The sequence below is a fragment of the Fukomys damarensis genome, unplaced genomic scaffold (genome assembly GCF_012274545.1).
Source record: "Fukomys damarensis isolate Sample0158 unplaced genomic scaffold, DMR_v1.0_HiC HiC_scaffold_16, whole genome shotgun sequence".
NCBI classification, from domain to species: Eukaryota; Metazoa; Chordata; class Mammalia; order Rodentia; family Bathyergidae; genus Fukomys; species Fukomys damarensis.
In genome coordinates, this window is record NW_022900928.1 from 13,614,448 (window position 1) to 13,640,707 (window position 26,260).

General features: G+C 32.7%; 1 protein-coding gene across 12 annotated transcripts in view; it reads left to right on the forward strand.

Annotated features, from left to right (window-relative positions):
• Sox6 (SRY-box transcription factor 6) overlaps positions 1–26,260 on the forward strand; it is a 557,563-nt gene that overhangs the window by 173,948 nt on the left and 357,355 nt on the right. Inside the window, exon 1 of one of the 12 annotated variants that reach the window (XM_010615199.2) lies at positions 5–24. The exons of 5 other annotated variants lie outside the window; for them this stretch is intronic. The gene's annotated coding sequence lies outside the window, so the exon portion shown is untranslated. Of the gene's footprint in view, positions 1–4; positions 47–1,241; positions 1,305–4,137; positions 4,210–14,435; positions 14,457–18,765; positions 18,788–26,260 lie in introns of those variants that run through there. 6 more of the 12 variants (XM_010615184.3, XM_010615193.3, XM_010615188.2 and 3 more) reach the window with 6 other exon arrangements.

Below are 26,260 nucleotides of genomic sequence, written 5' to 3' on the forward strand. Positions count from 1 at the left end.
GGATAGGAAAGATGAAAGGTCATGGTGAGCTTCAAGGACATGAAAGGTTGTTGTCTCATGTAACAATGGTAGATTGTTTTTTTTCTAATATTTCTAGCCAGCCCGTAAGTCAGGTGATGGAACAAATACCTGCAGTTTAGTCAGGTGAAACAGGAGGGGGTGGGGGAAGGAAAGGAAAAAAATGGGGTAAGAAAGAGTTTGTACTTTGCTAAAAAAATGAAAGCACAACTCCAATTTGCTTCTATTAAACAAAGTGATATTTCTTTGTCACTATCCCTGAGATTCCAGTGTTCTTTGGATGGTTTGCCTCTGTGGGCCATCACATCTCTGGGAAGCTCTCCAATGTGTTAGGAAATGTGATTTAAGCTTTCTTCCTGAACTCCCAGGAGGACCAGTGATGTGATACTTAACAATAAATTTAGTTGTTGTAGCTTTCTCACATTATTGGTGCTCTTAAAAGGTTTTCCTTCAAATGCACACTGAATAAAATGAATGATAAATACGAAATAAATTTGTTTCACCACTCTACAGGGTTTTATCATAAATTCTATGACTTCCATTGCAGAAAGTTTACAGGAAACTATTTAGATGTTGCTGCAACAGCAACACAAATTTTTCTCTATGTACAAAAGAAAATGCTACAGTTTTAAGAGCTATTGGGGGTTTTGTGTTCAGAGGAGGTGATGGAAAAGGATTGAATACAGTGTTATTTTTTAAAAAATCCTCAAAACCAAATCACTTTCTCTAGATTTAAAATACTTTTATTTCAGCAAAACGAATGGCTTCTGTTTTCCCTCTGTACCAACACTAGTGGTTGTGTGTGTGTCTGTGTAGTTTTTGCACACATGCATTAAAAACTGGAGAAAATGTAGGCATAGTATATTGTTTCTTTCTTAAGCAAAAAACCAACCAACCAACCACCAAACATAAAAAAAAGAAAAGAAAAGAAAAAAAAAGACTTTCTTTGGGAGATCTATGAAACTTTATTATAATATTTTTTGAAAAATATTTTTTCTTCTTCACTGTCCCAGACAACCCTTGTGTGATTGAAGGTGGCCTTGGTCCAGGAGGTTGAGATTTTTAAACTCTTTTAATTTTGAGTCTTTTTCTTTTTCAGACAACCATCCTTATTTTTGTAGCCTGCATTCTTTTGAAATGTGTGACTTTAATATACTGTAGATATCTCATAGACTTGACATCATAATATGAAATTTCAGAGTTTAAGGACTTTAGTGATCATCTAGTCAAATTCTCATCTCTGACAAACAAGAAAAGTGAGAGTGGATTCAAGTGACTTGCCCAAGGTAACTGAATTGCTTAGACAGAGATAAAAGGTTTCATTTGCTTGTTTAAATATAAAAACACGAATTCAAAGGAAGAATGAAAAAAATTATAGGAACATGTTTGATTTGTGCACGTTATTTTAGTGGTTGAAAGGAGATAGAACAAACCTAGCATGTGGTAGTGGGATTCAGATAAGATTTTTTGTTAACTATTAAGGCTCTATATTAAATAAATTGAGCTTTTTATTTCTTCTATTAAAAACAGGGCTGGAGCCGGGGATTTAGCTCAGTGGTTCGGTGGCCTGCCTTGCAAGCACAAGGACCTGAGTTCAATCCCCGGTACCAAAACAAAAACAAAAACAAAAACAAAAACCAGGGCTGGAGATTTAGCTCAGTGGTTCTGCTGCCTGCCTCACAAGCGCAAGGACCCAAGTTCAATCCCCAGTACCCCCCCAAAACAAAACAAAAATCACATCCCTCTCCAGCCTAACTGGAGAAAGGATCCTAAATCTGCAAACCATTCTGGATCCAGACAATTTAAATACTTAATTTCAGTTACAGTTAAGTTTTGTTTCTTAATTTTTGTATGTGTAGAACTTTATTAGAGAGATGTAAGTTGATACATGATTGAAAAAAGCAATGTACTTTAGCAGAGCATTTCATAGCTGTAAATTTGTACATTATTTAAATGCAGCTATTTCAAAGCAAATATTGACTGTGATAGTTAGATCAGTATAAATGTTGTGATTTATTTTGGGATTGATTTCGAAAATATTCAGAAATTTTACCCTTCCTCTAAACATAGAAGAGAAACAAACCATAATTTTACCTTATTATTTTATACTAAAGAAATTTACTCTTTTATAATCTTTTAGTTTGTTCTTTTATCTATGTGTATGCGTATGGTTTATACTTTTCTTTAAAAAATAATGTAAGATGAGGGCCCAGGGATTTAGCTCAGTGGCTTCATGCCTGACTGTTAAGTGCAAGGTCCTAAGTTCGATTCTGAGTACTGAAAAAAAAAAATGTAAGATTATATAAAACAGCAACAACAGAAATCCCCTTGATTTTATATCCTTTGTAGATGTGTTAATTACAATGTTTTGCATATATTTAAAATATATAGCAATTTATGCAGCTATAGTATTATATTTATATTATTTTATATTTTTATAGTTTCAAAGGTCTTTAATAAAAACTAATCAGATTATTTCATGTTTTAAAATAACTCTATAGGACATACAGTACATATTTATTACTTTCAGTTAATGAGGTACTGAGGCACAGAAAAGTTGAGACAGATCATAAATCTATTAAGTAGCTGCAAGGCCAGGAGAGATGCAAGTCTTCTGAATTATAATAGTTCAGGGCTATTTTTTTGTTATTTTTTTAGTTACTCTAACCTTCTCCCCAGGTTAAATAATTGTCTTTTGGTTGACCTTTCTTAATAGATTTCATGAGAATAAAGTCAAATGATTAGAATGAAAAAAATTTAAAATTTAGCTTACCTAGTCTGCTCTTTCAGTTCTCAAGGGCTTTCAGTGATTCTTCTTTCCTTCTATAATCATTATTTTTTCCTTTACTCTTTGAACATAGGCCCTTGTAGCAATTTGTGAGATCATTGACTGCTGTATCTGTCATTTGACTTTTTAACTTGTTTATTATTTAATTTCTCTGGATGTGATTACACAAGTCCTGTCCATCATAGCAGGTATACAGCAAGACGCGCAAGGGTCATTTAAGATGGGAATAGCCCTGGAATAAGTCAATAGAGCAGAGATCATGCATTATTAGCCTAAAGGTTAAACAATAGACACCAGTAAATACTGTCCATTATAGAAGAAAGCCATAAAATAATTTAACGTGTTTTATCAAGTAAACAAAGCAAAACAAGACCAACAACCAAAATAACTCAACCGAATGATACTTAAAGATTTAGGCCACAGTACAACCATACAGAAACCACAGTGTAACCCCAGATACCAACTAGAGTTAAAGGACTGTTCCAGTTTCTGAGTCGTCTACTTTTGGAAAATTACCAAGGCCATTGAAGGGTCATAGAATCTTAGTTACTAGAATCTTGGCAAAAAGTCAAGGTGAAACAACAAGAGTAAATTAAATTAATTCTGAGTCTCAAAGAATTGTGTTGAAGTCTCAGTATCAGGTCTGAAATGGTCCTAGAACAACATCTCCCAAATTTCTAAAGTGCATAAGAGTCATCTTGTGCTTAGGAGTTCTAAAGTGGGACTCAAGTGCCTGATTTTTCATAAGCATCCCAGATTATTTTGTTGCAAGTTTACAGATTACATTTGCAGAAAATTGCCATAAAGCCTGAGATGACATTTATTGTAGGATAAGGGACCTAATGCTGCAACTGTTGAGAGATGAGGCATTTAGAATTTGAAAGCCAGACTCTTCTACTAAGAGAAAACTGTCTCAAGCCCAGGGCCAAATTGTGCTTTTTTTGCATGTAAGTAGTAAATGGACTAGTATGTGCTAGATGGTGTTGCTGTAATCCTGTTGGGTTTTTCTCTTCATGTTTCTTGTTCCTGTGTTTATGACATGCTCTTGTAATGTGTAACAAAGAGTTATAACCTGTGAGTGTAAAAAAGTAAGGCTGATTTTTGTGTGTGTGTGTGTGTGTGTGTGTGTGTGTGTATGTGTCTAAACTGCTTTAGTTTTACTTTTTTTTCATCTGCATTATTAAATTTCCCCTTTTCCGTCCCCCTTCATAACATTGATTAGCTTGAGTTGGGCACACAGCTGCTGTAATGCTAAGGGTTAACCAGAAGAGAATTACAAATGAACTATCTAGAAAGTTGATTATTAATCCAGCTAGAGAAGAAATATCCTTTTACTTAGCAAGAATGAGTATCCGAAGAACTGATAATATTGTTCAGGCAGTGGGGTGGAATGGCAGAGCTTGGTAAGTAAAATAAAACATGAAATTAATCTTTTATACCCATTTTTAAATGAGTAGAATGTTGATGTATTTCAATAATTAAGTCTAATATGAATTTATTAGCTGCTAGAACAAATCTAAAAAGTTCTGAATGTGTCTGTTAATGAGATCTCTACATAGGCTATCACTAGAAGTTAACTGAAAGGTATTTACATAAGTAGATAAATATATTTAATTTTGAATATTTATAAAAATACATGATTAGATTTGTGATTAAGAACAAGGAAGTGGGCACAGAGGAATGAGTACTAAAACAATCTAAGTCTAAATCTCAAGTAATAAAAACTACAGAATCTTGAGTGATAAACTGTTTTTTTTCTTTCTCTTTTTCCTCCCACAACAGCAAATTCTGGGTTCACTGGTGTTAAAATTAATTGTAATTTAAAGTATAATATTCACATAATATTCAATGAGTTATTTTTCAGACTTGTGGGTAACAAAAACTGTCATAGGTTCTGCTATTTTCGGGGTCCCAGGACTGATTTCATCGTGATGTTTAATTTAGAGACCTTTCTCTAAAGATGGCTTTTATTGTATTTGTGAATTGGTAGGAAGAAGAAATGAGAGGATCTGTGCTATTTGTACAAAGGAAATTAAGTGAAAAGATATGATTTTAATAATGTTCTTCCACAAAAGGCTGCTCCTCCCGTTGTAGCAGAAATTTTCATGTCAATATTCAGTTCTATAAGATAGAAGTTTTGCAGAGATCACTTGATATTATAAAAATGAGCCTTTAAAGCATAATATGGATTGTAATGAATAATATTGAAGTTTTATGTAGCCATAAATAATGAATGTATCATTGATATTCTTAGAAGTTAATGATCATACTATGTTTGACTTAAATAGCAATTGTGCACAAATAAATGCGGAATTTTAACCTTTGCTTCAGATGCACATTTTTAGTAACAACTAAAAAAAAAGCCTTAAAGTAACATTTTGTAATTTAATACTTAAACAAGCACAGAAAGTGTCTTTTTCAAAAACTATAAATTCAATATTGGAAATATCATATATGTGTAGTGTTGTATATATGTATTTGAGTATATATATATATATAGTAAATATGCGTTCAAAATACCAGCATATCATTTGGCCCTATACACTTAGCTCATTTTTAGTTCTAATGTTCTGGCGTATATTTAGGACTGAGAATACTAGACCATAGTAAGTAAAAAAATAATTAAATATATGGAGATCTTACAGCTAACTGTTGTGTTTTATCTTATTTAATCTTCATGTTAACTCTGTGATGGTTGGGAACCCATGAGGATTATAGTATATGTGAAAAGAAGAGATAAGCTAATTAAAAAACCCTTGTTCTCTGATATTAAAAGTCCAGAGAATAAAGGCTCAAGAACTAAAATGTGTACAAGAGGAAAAATACCAAAATCTGCTATGCTCATCTCAAAATTGAAAAGATTTAAAAGTCCGGGAAAGAAGAGAGAGAGGAGAGCCAATGAATTCTTAGCATTCATTAATTAAACATTTTTTGTGGGGGCTGGGGATTTAGTTCGGTGGTTCCGGAACCTGATTCGCAAGCACAAGGACCTGAGTTCAATCCCTGGTACAAAAAAAAATTTTTTTTCCTATGGTAACTTATTCATACAAATATGTTAAACTGTATCAAGAATAGTATAAGAAACATCTATGCATTTATAAGAAATAAAACTATTAGTGAAGTTGAAGTTCTTCCTAATTTTATATCTTTCTCTCTTCATGTTACTGGTAACCACTGTCTTGAATTTAGTATTTTTCACCTTGTGCTTTTTTTCTACTCAGGATTAAATTCCATATCTATTGTATAGTAGGAAAAATCCTTCTTACTATTCTTTGGAATCCAAGAAAGACCTTTTTCTTGTTTTCTTCTTATACTAGACACCTTTTCTTGGTTTTTCATTATACTTTATTTAAAACAAAGCAAAACAAGACAAAACAAAACAAAACAGCAAATTCTTAGCATACAAAACTCTGACCCTGCAGAATCTATCCTTGTCTTGTCAGCATTGGCTCCTGGTTTTCTTCCCATCCTTTTTGACACCAGCTACTGGATTTCTGTCAGTTTCATGGATCTTCAAAATTCTTTCCTACCCCAAATTCTTCACGATGTTGACTTCTCAACAATAAAGCATTTCTCTTCAGTCTTGATCAGAGTGCTTCTGACGCCTCCTTTGGGCCCTGCCTTAGCATCATTTTTCTAGAGAAAACTTCCTTAATCCTTGTAATTCAAATCTTGTCTGGCTTCAAAGATATTGCCTCTCATTCTTTTATGTCATATCAGATATTGTAATTTTAAATTATGTATTTATCTGTGTAAGTTTTGTTTAGTGTTTGTTCTTCTCTTTTGATTGGCCTGTTTTGTTCTTGGATGTTTTCCTAGCATGTAGGTCTTGAATATTAAAGGCACTCAGTAAATATTTGTTGTATTCTGGGAGAGGAATGTAGTGAATGAGAAAGGGGAAGAAAGGGAGATTGAGAAGAAGAAAGGCAAGTACATAAAGATGGAGTTCATTGGTTCATCTGGATATTGTTTCTTATTTTTTCAGAGTAATCTTTCTTTTGTGTCCTCATTTTGGGAAATCTGCATTCCTGTAAATAGGGATTAAGCTTTGAAATTAAAAATTTCCAGTAACTATAGTCATATTATGGACCTGCAGTTTATGGGCTCCAAAAATGTGAGAAAATTTAAGACTCAGTTGAGGGATTAGAGTAATGCTGTATTTTTATCTGTGGCAAAAAGCCATAAGGCCACTTGTAAAAGTTTTAAGGTAGATAACTATAACTAAAATATCCATAGTGGTGACAATTGCTATAATATTGCTATGTAGCTTGATTTTTTTTTTCAGGAGAATATAGGAAAGTTTATGAAAAAAGGAAGGAAAATGCAGTTAGTCTGAGAGGATGGCAGGGCTTATGCAATGTCAGAATTTACTTAGGTTGTAATTTTTGTAAATCTTTGCTGGCATTTTCAGTTAAAGTCCATGGTAAGAGATAACACTGAAATGTTTGTTGGTGGGGGAAAAGGAGATTAAAATAAAAGGATAATAAAGAAAATTTAATTTAAATGTCTTGGTGTTGAAAGGCATTGGGATTTGTAAAATGGCATTGTAATTAATAGTATATCTTATATAGTGTTATACTTTATGATATTAAGTGAGGTTTTTATATATTATCTTACACATAATTCTTACAGTAACCCTGTGAAATAATTAAAGCAAGGCTCTTACTATATTTGTTTCACATGTAGAAAAACTGAGACAGAAATCAGACAGGAGCTAGGAAAACTTTTAAAAGGATTCCTAGGTATAATTTTCTAAGCAAAATGAATATTCATCTCATCTTCAACTCCCCCTAAGGGATTTAAATATTTTGGTTTTTCTAAGGACCAAGATAAATTAGCTAGATGTCTTCTATGGGGCACCTACATTTAAAAGTTTTATTTTTCTCTTAGTTTCCTAAAGATGCAGAGTAGATAACAATTTCAAAAGATGACTAAATTCTTATAATTAATGGAGAAACATTGCTAATTATATGTATATATTAAGATTTATTGGATGAGTTTAAATGGGTTAAGTCATTGCCTAATATCTTAGGGATCCAAAAAAGAGAAACAGGTGTGAATTTAAAAGAATGAAACAGCATAATTTGGAGTAAATGACCTGTAGTTCAAATAAAATCATGTGATAAAGCAGCCTTAGGCACAAGCTCTTTGGGTGCAAAACCAAGTGACATGAGCTAAGTGCCTATTTGAAAGGTTTTTTCCAAAGAATAAATGAAGGGAATGTGTATGCCACATACATACAGGAATATTATTTCAAACAAGAATGCCAGAAAAAAGTATGTGTAATGATTATCAAGAATACTGTTCGTTGAGGTGGAGGTCAGCTTTTGTATGTTTCAGTTGCAAAAACAGTCTAGTTGTGGAGAAAGTAACTTTCTCACACTTTCCTTGGCTAATTGGCAGATGTTTCCTTTAGGTTAAAAGCACTAGATATGTTTATTCTGAAAAACAGGCTTTATGAGGATCCAGTAACTATTTTGAGATGGACAGAGTGCTGCCATAGGGAAAATAATATATACCATGCAGAGCCAGACACAGAGTTAGCAGGTGAAAGTCACAGGGCACTAGAGTAGTAGGCAAGCAGAAGAAAGTCTTTCGTAAGCTATAGTTGGAAGAATCAAAAGGCTTCCTTGTTGAGGTAGTGAAGGTCCTGTCAATATTAAGAATCAGGGGGTGAAATTAAAATGTTGAGTTTAAACCGCCTTACTTTAATATCAAATTTTATAAAAGGATTTCTCTTATGAGAGTCACCTGGCCAAGACAGGAAAATGACTCAACTAAAGGGACAAAGTTATGTTTCTCTATTATAGTTACTTCATGAAAAATGATCTTCATAAAGGCCAAGTTTGTTTTCTTGGATATTCAAGTATAGGAATAAAAAATGCTGTGTTTTTATCTGTTGATAACTGGCATTGCCCCAAATGAGAACTTTAGACTTTAACACACAACCCCAACCCTTAGAAGTGTTGGTGTAAGATAATGAAACTGTATTATAGGGGGAAATAAAGAAATCAGTTTGTTTTCCTGTATGTTTCAGACCTGGAAAGTGAGAATTTTAGGGGTAAGGGTGTAACTCAGAGTTAGAGCTCTTGCCTGGCATGCACAAAGCACTGGTTCCATCTCCAGGATTGGAAAAAGAAAGATTTAAAATGAGTTAGGGAGAACATATTTAAAAAAATTATCGAATTCAGTTACTTACATTTACAGGTTTCTGACCCCTGGTACATTAAGAAGATAAAAGGATTACATTTTTAAGTACTGTAGAGATTTTCCGTCCTTTTAATTTCTCCTTACTGAGATACTTTCATTTTAAAAATTAAAAATATTTAAAAATTACACAAGCAATATGAGAGTTCATTCTTGTTGAACAAGAATGGTACACACTAGGCAATCATTAAACATTTCTTGAATGAATAATTATTGGGAAATTTCCTCAATTTCTCTGTCCAAACTAAATTATATTTCTCTTTCCAAACACAACTACTATTTTCAATTTGGGTTTTATCATTTCAGGCTTCTTTCTATATAATCATATATAACTATATACAATTACAGAGGTAGGCAGTTTATTTTATGTGAGGATAATACGTCCTCTTTTTACACATGCTGCTTTATGCTTTACATATTCCCTTTTTCATTTTAAATTAGGTATTGAATCTCTATGTCATTTATATAATATTTAATTTTCTTCTGAACTATTTCCCATTTAAAGGTTATTTACTAAAATTTCAGTATTTAAAAATGGAGGGAGTGGCAAAACCTATCTCCTTAAAAATATATAAATCAAGCATAGAAAATTTTTATTCGATAAGGCTATGAGGTATAGGCACCTAGTCCTCAGTATACACTTACTGATATTAGTGTTCTCACTTCCTCCCTATTTCCTTAAGTCATTTGCTTGGGGATAAGGTTGAAGAACTACAGAATATGGTTGGTCACAATCTTATTTTTATCCTTCCCAATATGTTGTCTGTGTTGCTTACTGAATTTTCAATCCTCCATCGAAGGTGATGATTTGGTGCTGCTCTCCGTCCCTCTTTCTCTCCCTCCTGTTCTTCCTTCCTCCTTTCCTTGACTAAACATCAGTTTGTGTTTATGATACGCTAGATACAAAAGGGATATAATGAAAATGATGAGCCCATATGCCAAAGAAGACATACTCATGAACTTCATAAATATGGAATAGATAGAAGCTTTGGTAAGTCAGAAATGAGTACAGCTAGCTCTGCCTAGGGTAGTCAGGGACTCTTTTCATAGAGCAGGTGATACTTAAGATAGAATCATAAAGGCTTATTAATAATTCACTGAGCAGATAAAGGAAAGGACACTGTAGGTAGAGGAATAGAATGTGTAAAGTTAGAGAAAATTTTAAAAATGCTATCACTTAATTTGTCATTAAGACAATATAAAAAGAATTTATGATCAGAGACCAATTGAAAGTGAGGATAGAGCACTTTAAATCAGTTTACTGATAAATGATTAGGCATAGTTATAAATTCTTGACAAACCACAAAACATAAGTGTCTGAGCTGGGAGTGGTGGTACATGCTGGTAATCCCAGCACCTGGGAGGCTGAGGCAGGAGGATCCTAAGTTTGGGGCCAGCCTGGAATACATAACAAAGCCTTTTCACAAACAAATAAACAAACAAACAAACAAACAAACCCAAAACAAAACAAAAAAGAAAACAAAAAAGTACCTGAAGGTAACAGAGAGCAACTTAAAGGAGGCTAAATCCTGAAAGAAAATGACATTTGAAAGGGAGGATGGGAAACTGGCTAAGTTTGTCTCAGGTTTCTAGTCCAAGAGCAGGCTGTACCAGACAAGTTAATAAACTATGATAAAAAGTCAGTTTTCTTTCTATTCTAAAGAAGTAAAAGAATAGATTTTAGGTTGCCATAACTGCTGGGAAGCAAGGAAGTAATCCTGGATAGGAAAGCACTATAGAAGAGAAACTCTCAGCTTCTATGTATAACCTTTGTCCAAATCTCTGACTGATTCCCAAACCATGTACACATAGGACCGGCTTGAGGCAGCCTGGGTAAGGCTGAGAGTACTAAACAAATATTTGAGCTGCAGTGTACTGCAGGTGAGACAGAATATATGTGGTTTGCTTTCAACAAGTAAGCTTGCTAAAATAACAGCAACACTCTTTAGAGATACAGTTCTCCAGAATTACCATATTCCAATATATTCCAGAATTGCTCAATATATGAAGAACCAGAAAAATGTGAAACAATAGAATATCTCTCGGGGGGGGGAGAAGAGAGAGAGAGAGAGAGAGAGAGAGAGAGAAGAAGAAAGGAGAAGGATTGAGGAAGAGATTATAAAAAAGGACAAAATGAGAACTTTAAATTGAAAAGGGGATATGAAATTAAATTATTTGCTGTGACAATCAGCAAAATAAAACAGAGGAAGAAATCTGTGAGTTGAAGATAGATCATTAGAAATTATCCAATTTAAAGGACAGATAGGAAAAATAGAAAATATGTATTTTAAGGACACGTGGGACAGTATTAAAAGATGTTAGCCCATGGGTCACAAAATAAATAAAGAAAATGATATTAGTGCAGGGAAAATATTTGAAGTAAAAATTACAACAGATCCCCCAAATTTGATTGAAAAACAAAGGCAAAAACTACACATGTCATAGTTAAATTACTGGTAATAACAATGCGTAGGCAAAGTTTTTTTTTGGGATGATCGAAGAAAAAAGGCACAGTGACACAGTTTAGTGATAACAAGAGTTAAAGAGAAATTAGGGGCATGATTCATTGGTAGAGTGCTTGCCTAACATATGTGAGGCCCTGGGCTTGATCCTCAACTGAGGGGAGAGGAGAGGTTAACTGTACAGATGTTATCATAAAAACTGTATAACTTAGATGAAATAAATAAATTCCTTAAAAATACAACTTACCAACGGATGGGCAAATAGGTTGTGGTTTTTCTATAAAATGGAATATTACTCAGCCATAAAGAGCGAGAGAATAGATTCATTCATAGGAAAATGGATACATATTGAAGATATACTCCTAAGTGAAATAAATAAGTCCCACATGTGTAAATACCGAATAGTTTCCCTGGTGTGAATATTCTGCAACAATGCATAAGATTCTAATAAGATTACTGACATTTAGAAATGGGAGGAAAGGAGCTAAAGGTGTAGGGAAGGTGTGATACGTAGGGGAAGAACAAAAAGGGAAAAGAAAAAAATGTGAGAGAATGAAAAGATGAAAATAAAGTGTTTGTAGATGGGGAGGGGAGGAGGGGGAGAAGGGAGGGCAGAGGTAAGGGGAAAAAAATGAGAATCAAGACTTGCCATGTAAAGGTACATGATCCCAACAATGAATGTAACTGTACTGTATCCCTAAATGTACCAATAAACTCAATTAAAAAAAAAATACAACTTACCAGAATGATATAAGATGAAATAGCAAACATACACATTAAAAAAGAAGTTGAATTCGTTAACTTAAAAAAGTTTGTTTCTATAAAGAAATCCAAATGGTATCACTGCTGAATTAAATAAGAAACAATACCATTCCCAAAACTGTTTCCAAAAAAAATAACAATTCTTATCCATTTAGTGAGGCCAGTTAGTGAATGCCAAACTTTGAAAACCTTAACAGAAAAGGGAAATTATATACCAGTAACTATCATGAGTGTAGATGCAAAATCCTAATCAGCAAATTAAATCCAATAATATAGAAAAAGGATAATATATCATGACCAAGTAGGATCCAATTCTAAAATGCAAAGTTTAATGTTCATAAAATTTTACCATGTTATTGAATACATTAAAAATATTTTATAATAATTTACATAGATATACAAAAAGCATTTGACACCCAGTCATACCCAGAATTCATAGAAAGTAGGGCTATAATAAAATTTCCTTAATTTGAAAGGGCCACTAATGTATAGCCTGAAGCTAACGTTATGCTCAAGAGTGGAATAGTGGATACTTTCTTCCTATAATGGAGAACAAGATAATGTCCACGTTCATTCATTCTACATTGTAGTGAAGGCCCTAATGTTTGCAGTGAGGCAAAGCAAATAGAGAAAGAGCATAAAGATAGGAAAGGAAAAAAAAGTATACCTGCACTTTGGCAAGGTTTTGTGTTGCCCTATCGGTATCTTTTGCGTTAGTTTACTCAATAGATGGAAATCAAAATTTCGTGATATCATCAAAGATGGGACAATGATTTCATTTTGACTCAACATTAAAAATTAAAACTATAAGTTTATATAATTAGCAACATTTGTTTGTAAATCTACCAATGAATTTTAAGAAGAATGAAGTAACTATTTTATGAATAAATTTTCAGATCAAATGTGATACTATAGTCAGTGGTGACATAGTGCTGTCATAATCAGATTCATTTCTGCAAACATTTCCTAAGGACTTTACTTTATCTCTTATATTGAAATAGTTATCTTTTGGCTAATTTACCATATTGACTATCATTTCTGCCAGTTTTTGGTTCTGCAGTGTTTATCTGGTCTCATTGTAAATTCTTGGTATCCCAATGATTAGAGCCTCTCTCCAACACTATTTCTATTTACTTGATGAAATCCTGAAACTTTTGTAAGAGTTATGATTTAATTTTGAAGTACATTATCATTTAAATTTTGAACATTGGTCACAATATTCCACAGTGCAATATTTAACAATCAGCTAGCTTGATTCTCAATCTTGACTGGAAAAAAAAATCTCGCAGTTATTTAAAGTAGCCTTATGCCTAGGATATACTTCAACCAGTCAAATCAATCTTTGGAGATGGGGGGCAGGTATCAATATTTTTTTCATGTGAATTCATTGTGCAAACAAGTTTGAAACCACTGAAAAGTGATTATGAAAGGTACAAAGAGATGGACTCAAAATGCGTGAAATATATGTTAAATTAATCTATGGTGGGTATTTAAGTGAAGGCTAATTATATGCATTCTAAATAGAGTGAATATTTTACATGCATTTTACTTACTGTATAACTTTATCAGCTGGTATAGTCAATGTTTAGCTAATAAAAGAGTCTCGTAGACTCACTGAATGACAAATACGTATAGTCAGGAATACAGTAGTGAATGAAAAGTTTGTTTCTTTGTCTAGTTTACAAGCCAAAGAGGATGAAAAAGTTAAATAAATATTTGATTTTAAGACAATAAATACTATGAAAGAAAAGAGAAATCTAACTGGGATCAAGAATGATGGCCCTACATAAGAGATAGTAAACCTGAGATATAAAAGATAAATAGGAGATAATTTGGTGAAGAGGAGATGTAAGAGAGAATAGTGTTTTTGAGGGCCATAAATTGGTAAGAAACCTTCAAGTGCTATGAACAGAAATTAGGTGAGATGACTAGAGGACCATCAACAGAAACCAGAGAAGATCAAGTCTTGTGTTGCTAAGTACACTTTTATGCGTAGGTGTCAGGAAATATCATTAGAAAGACGATTTTGTATCAGACTATTAATGGATGTTGTATCCGTATGAAGGGATCCTTATCTTGCATGTTGTAGAAAACCAACAAAGATTTTTAAACAGAAGATTGACATAATTAGATTTCATTTTTGGACAACCACTCAGGTACAAAAAAGGATTTCCCAACTTAGACTGAGGGAAGTGAACTTTTGCATTTCCTGCATTCCGGTAAGTACTAAAACTGTATGGACTTTTTATTCAACTATTAGTATCTGTCCAAGTTAAATGCAAAACCACACGTATTAAAGGAAAAAAAATCTTCACTAATATTCCTCAAGAGCCCTATGCATATCAGTGCAAGCTGTCTTCTTATAGTTTTGGATTTTGCTGAAGATGGCTTTGAAGTAAGGCCAGGAGCTTGAGAGAAGTACTCAAGGGTTTGATCTGCAGAACAATATGGCTCTAGATACCATAGATCTCTAAGCATATGAAAGTGACCCTAGGCAATTCAACAGCAGTAAATATGAAATTACACTCTTCATTTGAATGAGTATTAGCTACTAGAAATGAGAGAGGGGAAAAAACCCTGAAAATTTCTAATTAAATAATGTTTTACATATTTTTTTTCTTTGGACTCAACAAAGTTACAAATGAAATAGCAGTTGCCTGGGATTTCCACAACATTAATTAATTTAAAGAGCAAAAAATGAAGCAGAACCAGGATCTTATTTATTATGCCCTTCTTTCCTTCAAGCGTCATGAAAAACTCCGTGTCTCTTGTGATCATAGAAGTTTGCATTTCTAAGACTTGGGTGTATCCAATTTAAAATGAATTAGAACATGCTCCCAAACATAATCATAAAGGGAAGATACTTGTTTTATTTTTTCTTCATCTTTCTGCTTACTGAATAGTTTTCTTTTAAGTGATAGGTAGAAATGACTTGAAAATATGACACATCTGAGAGTATGGCATACCTAAAAGATATTTTGTTTGCTTTCCAAATGTGCTTCAAGAAAACAACTCTATAGGCATGGTTTGGACTTACCTTCTTTGTATTACAAAGTATAAATATGAAATATACTTTATATTTTGTACTATTTATATTATATTAAAGTTGTGAATAGTGTACATTACTTTTTTTTTTGCACTGGGGATCGAACTCAGGACCTTAGTGGCAGGTGTGGCGCCACTGAGCTAAATCCCTGGCTGATGCACATTGCTTTTAACCCTGACATTCAGAGTCTGAAAACAGAAATGAAGTAGTCACAGCTGAGTCAGCTAATGATCTGGCAATAACAGGTCTTAGGGAAAATTATGGAAAGGGTGAGTTGAATATTAATTGGGAACAGAGATACCTATAATCTAAATACTAGTCTTAATTTTGCCATAGATTAACTCTGTGACCATACCTCCTTTTAGTTCACCTCAAATTTGTAATAGCACTGTAATATTACTTTTGATAATAACTCAATATTTAATCAAGAGTTCACAATGTCTCAGTATTTTGTGCCTTTTTATTCTGCACCTCACTCTTTTCAAGTTAGGCCTCTTGTGAAGAAACAGGAAAACGATTCATATTTCTAGGAAGATACACATTTTTAATTAAAAGTCCTCAGGGATCTGTTGTAAGCTCTCTGGCATGTTCTCTACTAATTGCAAGTAGTATTCAGTGGGACAATTCCAAAGAGAGATATATACTACAGATCAGAAAGAAGAAATTTTGCCATAGGTTCATTTCTAATATTTTAGTTTGCTTTTTGAGCTCCCATCCTTTCTTTTTTTCTTTTTCATTTGTGCAGTATAAGTGATTACATGGTAATAGCTACATTTGCCTAAAGCATTTTAATTTCTATTCTAGAAGGTAAAAAGGTGCATTTCATTTATGACTGTGCTTCTTGAAAATTCTCCATTTTATCGGTTTATTTTTCTCATTTCCTGGAGTTGTTTAAATATTTTTTACCTTAAAAATGAGGGTGTGCCAGATTGTTTCAAGGAAAGATAGAGGTAATCATTATGTGTTTCATGTTATAAGTTTTGTGTTGATATTGACAGCTATTTACAGTAGTACCTCTGAGTTTACTTTTATCATTTTTTTTCAAGTAAATTTAGTGTACAACCATTAATTATTTTCACACAAGTTACATGTTTGTAAACTTTTATTCTTCCAGCAACAATGTAGACTATTCCATAAAGGGACTTGTACTAGAGAAATAGTTTATCTGTCTATTATACATTCATGTATTTCATAGATTTCCAGACTTTCTGTTTAAGAATCAATATTGTGTTTGTAATTTGCTGTATATTCTGATTTTTCAAAGAAGTTTGTTGTTTAGAAAACAGAAATGTCAAAAAGATGAAAACACTTATAACATTATCAATGGAGCCTCTGTTGTTAATGTTTTGGTGTAATGGATTGAAGTTACATCATGTATTGTTTTGTCTTTTGATTTTCCAATTTAATTTCTTACCTCAGAATAACGAGTTCCTATGCCATTACTTGATTTGAGGATCTGTTAGGTCTACTTATCTCTATATTGAGTGACCTTCAAATTGTTATCCTTTTTGAATTCTTGTGTCTACATTCTGGGCTTCCTACCTGCCTTTGTTTCCAGTCTGTATGTTGTTATTTCTCTTTAATCACTGTTTTGGCCTTTAGCAAGATCAATACTCCTGTACTCTTGGAAAGTGCTGCTTCTATTTGGCTATGGTTTGTTAAATTAGATAGGAACAGAGGGAAAACTAATATTTTATTGAGCTGTTTTTGTTGTATAGCACTGATAGGTGCTTTCACATAAGTTGCTCATGTTATTTAATATTCAATTCTTGAATTATTATTAGCCCTGTTTTATTTTATTTTTTTAGATATCAAAGAATCATTTTTGAGTTTGTACTAGATACTGTGCTGAGAACATGTGTGTGTATTGGGTTTATTCCTACGTTACTCCAGCAAGGAGTTTTTATCTCTCTTCTGCAGATACAAATATCTAGACTCAGAGAAACTGAGTAACTTGCCCAAGATCACATTACTGGCAATTAATAGAAGCAGAATTTGAATCCAGATGTGCTCCTTAAATAATTAAAAGTAGTGCAGTTATGTCTAAGTAAGGGTAAACAGATTCTGAGCTGAGGAGCTCTCCTTTCAGAAAATAAATAACCTTTAATGTGTTACTTTGACACATCAATTTTGGATTTTACTTTCTTATTCTCATCATTGCTCTATTATAGAGATGTTACTGCAAAAGAGATCTATGGAAAAATTGAGTGTTGTAAGTGTGAAAGAGCCTGAGGATTTCAACATATGGGCTAAACTAATTCTAAAAGAAGGAGCTTTAAAGAATTTCCCAAGGAAGGAGCAATTCTTATTATTGTTAAACAAGCCTCTTTTACGTGATTCATAAAGTCATGAATATATTTTTTTGGCTAAATTTCCTATGTCAAAAGAATATGATAATTAGCCAAAACATCATTGTATTGATCTTACTGTCCATGCTCCATTTTTCAGGGAAATAAGTTTAAATACCACTGAATATTTCTAATACATGAAATGAAAGATGCGATTTCAAGAAGCAAAAAACCTCAACATATTTAGTGGTGGTTAAGATAGTAAGTGGTGGTTAAGAAATTAATCTTTAATCTGCCTAGTTCCAATCCTGAGTTGACATTACTAGTACGACCTTAGCCAAGTTAGTATTTATTTGCCTAGTTTCTCATGTATTAAAATGGAGATGGTGATAATAAAACCTCCACAATGCTCCCTACTCCTATATGGATTGTTTGATTTGAGGACTAAATCAGTTAATATATGTAAAACACTGAGACTAAAGCTAATTGTATAATAAATGGTTTACTAATATTAGTTAATATCATTCTAACTTTTAAATCAATTTCCAAACTCAGAGTTCTATAAAGTCTATTAACAGTTTTTGAAAACTAAGTGTCTTTGCCTGGTAATATATTTTATTTTTTGTTTAACAAGAAACCAATACTGTTTTTCATAATTTGCTCTTCTTTTTCTCAATATCTACTCTAATGTTGACAGTGACTTCGCAGTGAACTTTGTAACTTCAGTTTTAGATCTATTTCTTGGACTAAGCACAGAAAAATATCTAAAGTTGTAATATTTTATTCAGATTGAACACAGGCTTCAGGTGGTACATTAAATATAGTACTTCTTTACCTTCAGATAATTTCCCCTGTGTTTGAGATTTTCTCTGCCTTTTGAAAATGTGATACTGTATCAGGCAATAGGGTAGCAAGGCAGTTCTATTGAACAGCTCACTTGACTGTTGAGTGTGCATCGTTATTCTGTAATAGTAGTAAGCATCCCTTGCTCATTTGCTATTTTGTTATTGGAAGAAAGTGGCAAATAGCAATTTACCATCCCCCCATTCCCGTGGTGTGTGTATGCAAGACAAAGATAAAAGCTATGTTTCCTTCAGAGAAGGGTGTGGAGGTAAAGGATGATTTCAATTAGAAATAATGACAGTATTAGAGCCTTCCAATGAAGACACTGTGGCCACCAAAGGACAAAGAGAAGAAGTTAATTCCTGAGATAGAGGTATTAAAAGTTTTGGTTACTCTTTTTATGTATAGGTGCTAAGTATGTTGCTATTTATGAGCCGATGTGACAGTGTATTTGACCAATGTGTGTTTGATGTTTTCTGGATATTCTGATGATGGTTGGGAGAGAGGTAGCTCTGGAATATTTAGAGAATCTGTAATAAGTAAAGTAAAAATGAAATAATTTGGTAGGCAAAGACTTTGCTTGTAAAGACATGGTTTCTCTTTTAGTAATGATTAACTATGAGAATTGGCTTATTATAATAGTCATTTATTATTTTGGTTAATAACATTAATTTAGAGAAAAAATTTCTGGACTTTGATTACAATGTATGCTTTTTAAATTACATTATAAAATTTTTTGGAAACTGTACAGCATTAATGTCCCCTTTAGGTGATTTAATGATTTAATAACTACTGTTAAATGTCTGGAATTCTGTCTTTGTGTACCTGTGGTGTATGTACCTGTTTTGTATATGTGTGGGTATATGTTTGAGTTATGGGGTTAAGGTGACATTTTTAGAAGATGGAAAGTCAGTGAAGGTTGATACAGGGAACTGGAATTTTGTACTGAAAAATAAAAAATTTCAAGTATATTTTTCCCTTAGTGGGAAAAATAAAACTGATTACGTTATGCTCATTTCTATGAAGAGTGTGTGTGTAACTATAACATGGAAAATTAGAACAAGCAAACTTTCTGGAGATGGAAGAAATCTAGACCATTTTAGAAAATGAAATAGAAGTAAGAAGATACTTCTTTTGAACAAATACCTAAGCATAGTGGCCAATTGGGATAAAACTTTAACAACAGGCTGGGCCATTTATCGATTAGAACACTTTTAATTTTCTCAGTGTTAAAGTGTTGATTTTGATAAAGAATTTGTTGATGCTGTATCAGTTTCTCCATGTGGAGAAGTGCTCCTGTGTGATTAGTTAGACTTGGGGCTGCCAGCCAAAATTCAAAAAATTGGTCCCTAGCTCTTCTGAAATAGGAAAAAGCTGACCCATTTTCCTGAGTCTTTTTTTTTTTTAACTTTCATTTATTTATTTTTCCTCATTGAGTCTAGTGGTACATTTTAGGTGTACAGTACAGTTACATTCATTATTGGTATCTTTCACCTTTACATGACAGGTCTTGGTTCTCACTTTTTCCCCTTGTCCCTGCCCTCCCTTCACCTCCTCTTCTCCTCCCCATTTACAAACATTTTATTTACATTTTTTCATTTTCTCCTATTTTTTTCCTTTCCCTTGTTATCTTTCCCCTACCCTTCCCACTTTCCTGAGTCTTGATTCCCTGTAGAAGAAAAAATTTTAAAGCCAAAGAATCTACAACTTGGAGAAATTATTTGATTTGGTCAGGATCACATGTTTAGGAATCGAAACCAGGACTTTCAGCAATGCCACGTTGTCAAATAATTAATCCTGCTCTTGTTCTTTTGTCTTGCTATATTGATGACCAGTGTCAGCATAGTTGTTTTTGTCATCTAATAATTTTGCATCAGTCTTATTCTAGTACATCTATCTCCTAATAGCAGAACCAAATCAAGATGAATTGCCTGATTGCCTTTTAAGCCTCACATATAGTGCAGTACTGCAAGAGGTTTCCTTATTTTAAATAAAGTTCTTATTGGACAGAACATAAAAATACATTTTTGAGATTTGCTCTTCTTAGAAAAACTATTATTTTAAAAAATCAGTTTTAGCAAGAAGTAATTAGTATTTTTTTGCTTTTAGCCATAATTACAGTCTTTTAAAACAATGGATTGGTAAAATGGATTGAGAGAAATGAGTAAACTGTAGCCTTTCTTACTGCTTTTTAGGATTAAAAACATTATTTCAGAAAATTTGAAAATATAAAGAAGAAACTAAAAAATTGAAAAATGATCCTTTGACATATCTCAAAATACTTTTAATATGTTCTTGATATTTTCTACCTAGCTATAGATATTTAAAAAGAAAAAATGGAATATTATGAACATGATATTTTATAAACTACCACTTTTTCAAAACATTTAAAAATTAATTAAGTACTATACATTTATAGTTAAAAGATTATAAAATATGGAAAAAAGAAAAGAATTTTTAGCATACTTTCAATACGTAGATATATTATTTGTCAGTATGTTTCTTTCCTTTAAAAAGTTTTATATAATTTTACCTTTAGGTCACAGAATTGCATTGACACTATCATCATTGGTCCAGTCATGGACTTTTTGTTTACATATTTTCCAATTTATTTCTGTAAAGAAAAAGTATCCATGAGCCTACTGTTGTTTGCAAGCAATTCAAGATGGAGGGCAGAGGTAAGGGGAAAAAATGAGAATCAAGACTTGCCATGTAAAGGTACATGATCCCAACAATGAATGTAACTGTACTGTATCCCTAAAATGTACCAAGAAACTCAATAAAATTAAAAAAAAAAAGATGGACATTTATCCTAGGTATATGCTACTCTTTTAAAGTCAGTGTATCATTAGCATTTTCCCACATTAGTAAATATTCTTCTCCTACATGCCTCTTCTTTTTTACAATGAAATGCATTATTTCCTACAAAAGTAGTAGGTACTGTATGTAAGAAGTTTAGGTGATACATATAAAAATAAAGAAAAAATGTGTTCTTTTTGTCCAGATATAATAACTATTATATCAAGGTATGTATACTTATAGTATAAAAGTTTTATACCAATCAATGATTTATCTAATTAGCATAGATATATTTAAACAAAAATGGGATCAGATGGTAACAAATGCATGTCATTTTATTTAGCAGTTTAGCATTTACATTTCTCATGGTACTCTGTTTATGTCATTTTTAAATGATAGCAAATTTTTCTGTTTGTGGACATTTCATAGTATAGCTGATCATCTGTGGTCAACATTATTTCTGATTTTCCATTACTATTAACAAAATTGCAGTAAGTTCATTTGTATCTTTTTTTGTACACATCTGTGATTATGTCTTAATTTAAATTTTTAGAAATGCATTTTTGGCATGATCTCCAGAAAAGTTGAACCAATATACTCTTACCAGTGGTTTAAGAGGGTATTCATTTTGCCACATGTATACTAGTATTTATTATTACCATTATTTGTAATTATTGTCGATATGACAAATAAAATAGACATGTATTTCTGTGATTAGTAGTGCAGTGGGACATTTCTTTATTTGACCATTTACATTTCATTTTAAAAATGCTTTTTTTTTCTCAGCCCCTTTGAAAGGTAGCATAGATTTTTGTCAGATAGTTGACAGGGTTTGGATTTTGGCTCCATAATCACTATTTAGAAACTCTGTGACTTTGGGCATTTCTTTAATCTGTCAGTGCCTCAGTTTCCTTATCTATAAAATGGAGATAATAATATTACTTATGTCATCAGGTTGTTATAAGGATCAAATAAATGAATATATAAGAAAGATTTAGAATAGCTTACCACAGAGTAATATGTATTATTTTAAAGGGAAATCAATTCTTACTCTTTTATAAGAGGTAATTCTCCTAAAGATATTAAATCTTTGTTGTATGTGACACAGAATTTTTCCAATTTTGTCACTGTTTCTTCTTTTTTTGAGGTGGGATTGTGCAATGTTGCCCAGGCTGGTTTTGAATTCCTGGGCTAAAGTGATGCACCTCAGCCTGCAAAGAAGTTGGAACCATAGGCACACAACACTGTGACAGCTCCATTTTGTCTTTTCATTAAAACTGTTAGAAAGTTAAATATCTCAAAAAGTTTACTTTTCAGCCTTTTGGATTTCTGCCTTTATAGGCATTTTTGGAAATGTGTTTTACACTCAATAGTATGTAAATATTTACATATATTTTATTATAATTTTACCATTTTACTTTAAATTTTTTATTCTATCTAGAATTTATTTTTGCATATGATATGCAATTAGGATATGCAGACCCAATTATTCAAATCATATTACTTATATACCCCCCTTCTTTTTTTGGTACTAGGGACCAAACTTGGGACCTTGTGCTTGTGAGGCAGGTGGCAACACCACTGAACTAAATCTCTGGCCCCTATAATCCATTTTTTTTTTAAATTTAGTTTATTGGTACATTTTAGGGATACAGTACAGTTACATTCATTGTTGGGATCCTGTACCTCTACATGACAGGTCTTGGTTCTCATTTTTTCCCCTTCTCCCTGCCCTCGCTTCACCCCTCTCCTCCCCTCCCCATTTACAAACACTTTATTTCCATCTTTTCATTTTCTCACATTTTATGCTTTTCCCTTATTACCTTTTCACTAACCATCCCACCTTTCCTACACCTTTAGCCCTTTCCTTCCCATTTCACAATGTCAGTTATCTCATTAGGATCTTACATACTATTACAGTTTACTCACACCATATAATCCATTTTTAAACAGCATAATTATTGTAGTTCTTAGAGATATTTGGGTCTGTTTTTCAACTTCTTGAAGTAATTCAGTACCAAATAAACAAAGAAAAACAGAAAACCCCATAAACTAACAGAAGAATCCAAGCTAACTTTTTGAAGCAATGCACCCATTTACACTTAAATAATATTCTCAAATGAATACTTTGTTCTATCTTGAATTGTTTATCTTCCTTCTTTATACTGTGAAGTCACTTCTCCTCTGACAAAAACAATGATAATCACTTACATAGTTCTGATATTTATCTTTTTGTGACAAAATATTTTCGCTAGTACTTAGCAGGAAAAAACTTACTCCTCTGACCGACTGCTTTTGAGTTGCAATTTTTGGTGAAGGAGAAAATTTGCACTTATTTTGTTTTGTCCTTGCATCTTTGGGAATTCAGACTGAATCAAAAAAGTAAAAGAGTGCATGTTATAAAAAAGAATATAATTCAATCTTAATGTTATTAGTATAATATTTTAAAGAATGAAATAGTCTTTGCTAAGAAAAAAATACCAAAATCTTTAATAAACCCATAATGAAAAATTTGATTCTTGCTTAAACGTTTCCTTTGAACTGGACATGGTGGTGTGCAACTATTTTCCCATCATTCTGGAAGGATCAGGAAGGAGGATTGCAAATTTAAGCCCAGTCTGGGCAATTTAGCAAGACCCTGTCCAATAAAAAATGATGTAGTCCAGTACAGAAGTTCTGGGTTCAATCCTTTGTATTAAAAAAAAAATGTTTCTTTTGTAGGTTACAAAATAAAAGATTTTGGAAGAGCACAACCTTAATGTTCCCTCATTTTTTCCTTTCCTTGTTCTCTCTTCAACTTTGTCTTTTCTCCCCCTTCCCATCTCTGTCTCTTCCCTTCTTTCATTGTTTTCTTGCAGGGTTAGATTTGGTGATTATTAATGTGATACAATTGCCAGTTCTAAGTATGGAATGTTCCTTCAGTAGCACTAGGTTTTCCCCATTTTCAACAGCTGTCTGGAGATTTAAGTTGACCTGTGCTGGGTCCACAGAATGTAGTCATGGGTTTCAGTGATGACCCTGGGAATACTTCCCTTATTTTCTTCACTTTAACCTCATAAAGTTCAGGTGAAACTCTATTAGCAAGAGTGCTGTGTTTCTAAACCCTATTTCCATGTTTTGTCTTCTCATATTCCCGTTACCTACCATTTTAATGAGGCTTTAGCCACTTAAAGGCATGAGTATATAGAAAATAGGTGAAATATTTTACTAATAATTATAACTATTAATATGCATGCATTATGTCTTGAGGATTAAATACAGTTTTTTTTTTTTTTAAATTCTGGAATGAGTTTACCTCGACAGCTAGTATATTTCCAGCATGGATGCCCATCTCGCTATTTCTAGTCCTACTCTACTTCCAGCCCTTGCAAGTTTTTTTAAACAGTAGTTTATTCTAATATTGATCTTAAGCCAAACTAATTCAAGTATAGGGGGAAAAACAACAATCACATGAGGTTGTCAGAAGTATACATAAATTATTTGGGATTACCTAAATTGTTTTTTAAAAAAATCCTGTTTGTATTAGCTCTTTGATCACCTCCATTACTATGATCATATAATATTTATCACCAGAAATATGCACCTATAGAATTTCACTCAGGTTGTTAGACCTGGCCCATTTCTTTTCTATTGTCTATATAATACTTAGTGTTTTGCAATTTGGAGATCTGGATTTTGGTTTCAAATCTTTAGTGTTTTAGAATTTGGAGAATTGGGTTCTAATCCTAAGTTTGATACTAAGTAGCACTAATTCTTTGAATTTGAGAAAGTGGCTTAAGCTCTCTTGGCTTCATTTTTCTTTCATTTGTACCAATTTCACAAAAATGCAGCACAGATATCAGAAATCTATAAAACATATTCAGAATACTTTCATTGTCAAGAACTCAATTTTTTTCAGTTCATTAGGATCTTTACTAATTACTATATAACATGTAGATACTCTGAGTTATACTCAAACTATACTCACAAGTCTATAATTTTTCTTCTTAACACTTCTGCATTCTTAGTAGTTCTTCAGGTAAAATATGACAACACTTTTCTAACAAGTTCTAGAAATATAAACTGGACATCCCTGTAATCCCAGCACTCAGGAGCCTGAGGCATGATGATTACCATGAACGTATGGTCAAACTGGGTGATATAGTGAGTTCAGGGAAGCCTAAACATAGCAAGATGCTTTCTCAAAAGGGCTTTAGCTCAGTGGTTCCGCCACCTGCCTTGTAAGAGCAAGGTCCTGAATTTGATCCTCAGTACCAAAAAAGAACAGAAAACAAAACAAAACAAAACAAAACAAAAAGCAAAAACAAGCAAATAAAAAAATCCAAATAAAACAAAACAAAAACAACAAAAATCTTTTGGGGCAATACAAGATTTCAAATACCACATGTTGAATGCATTTTTGAAGCAAAAAAAAAATTAAAATCTATATCATGACTTGTCAATAAGTTTTACAGATTTTTCGTGTTTTTGGTAGATTTTTGTGGAGTTTTTGATGTTTTATAAGAGTTAATTCCCAGATGTGTGCACATGAAGTCCAGGGCGTTCTGAATGATTAAGAGCTCATGGGGTGTGCAGAGAAAGATTTAGCATCATAATGTTAAGTCTGTGATGCAGTATAATGTGGTGAGGTGAGATCTGTATAGAAGGAGATGTACTGAGTTATATGTGGGTCAAAGAGGCACACCTTTAAGTATTTATTAAATATATCAAAGACTTAATGGCTGCATTGATCAAAATAATCCTTCCTCACTCCCTCCTTCCTCCCCTTCTTTCTTTCTTCCTCTCCTCTTCCCTCCTTCTCTCCTTTTCTTTTTCCCTTCCTTCTTTATTTTCAGCATGGTTATACTGTAGTAATATCTAGGATGGTGTATATATATATATATAATATATATATATAAAATATAGAGGCACACCTAAGTATTTATTAAATATATCAAAGACTTAATGGCTGCATTGATCAAAATAATCCTTCCTCACTCCCTCCTTCCTCCCCTTCTTTCTTTCTTCCTCTCCTCTTCCCTCCTTCTCTCCTTTTCTTTTTCCCCCT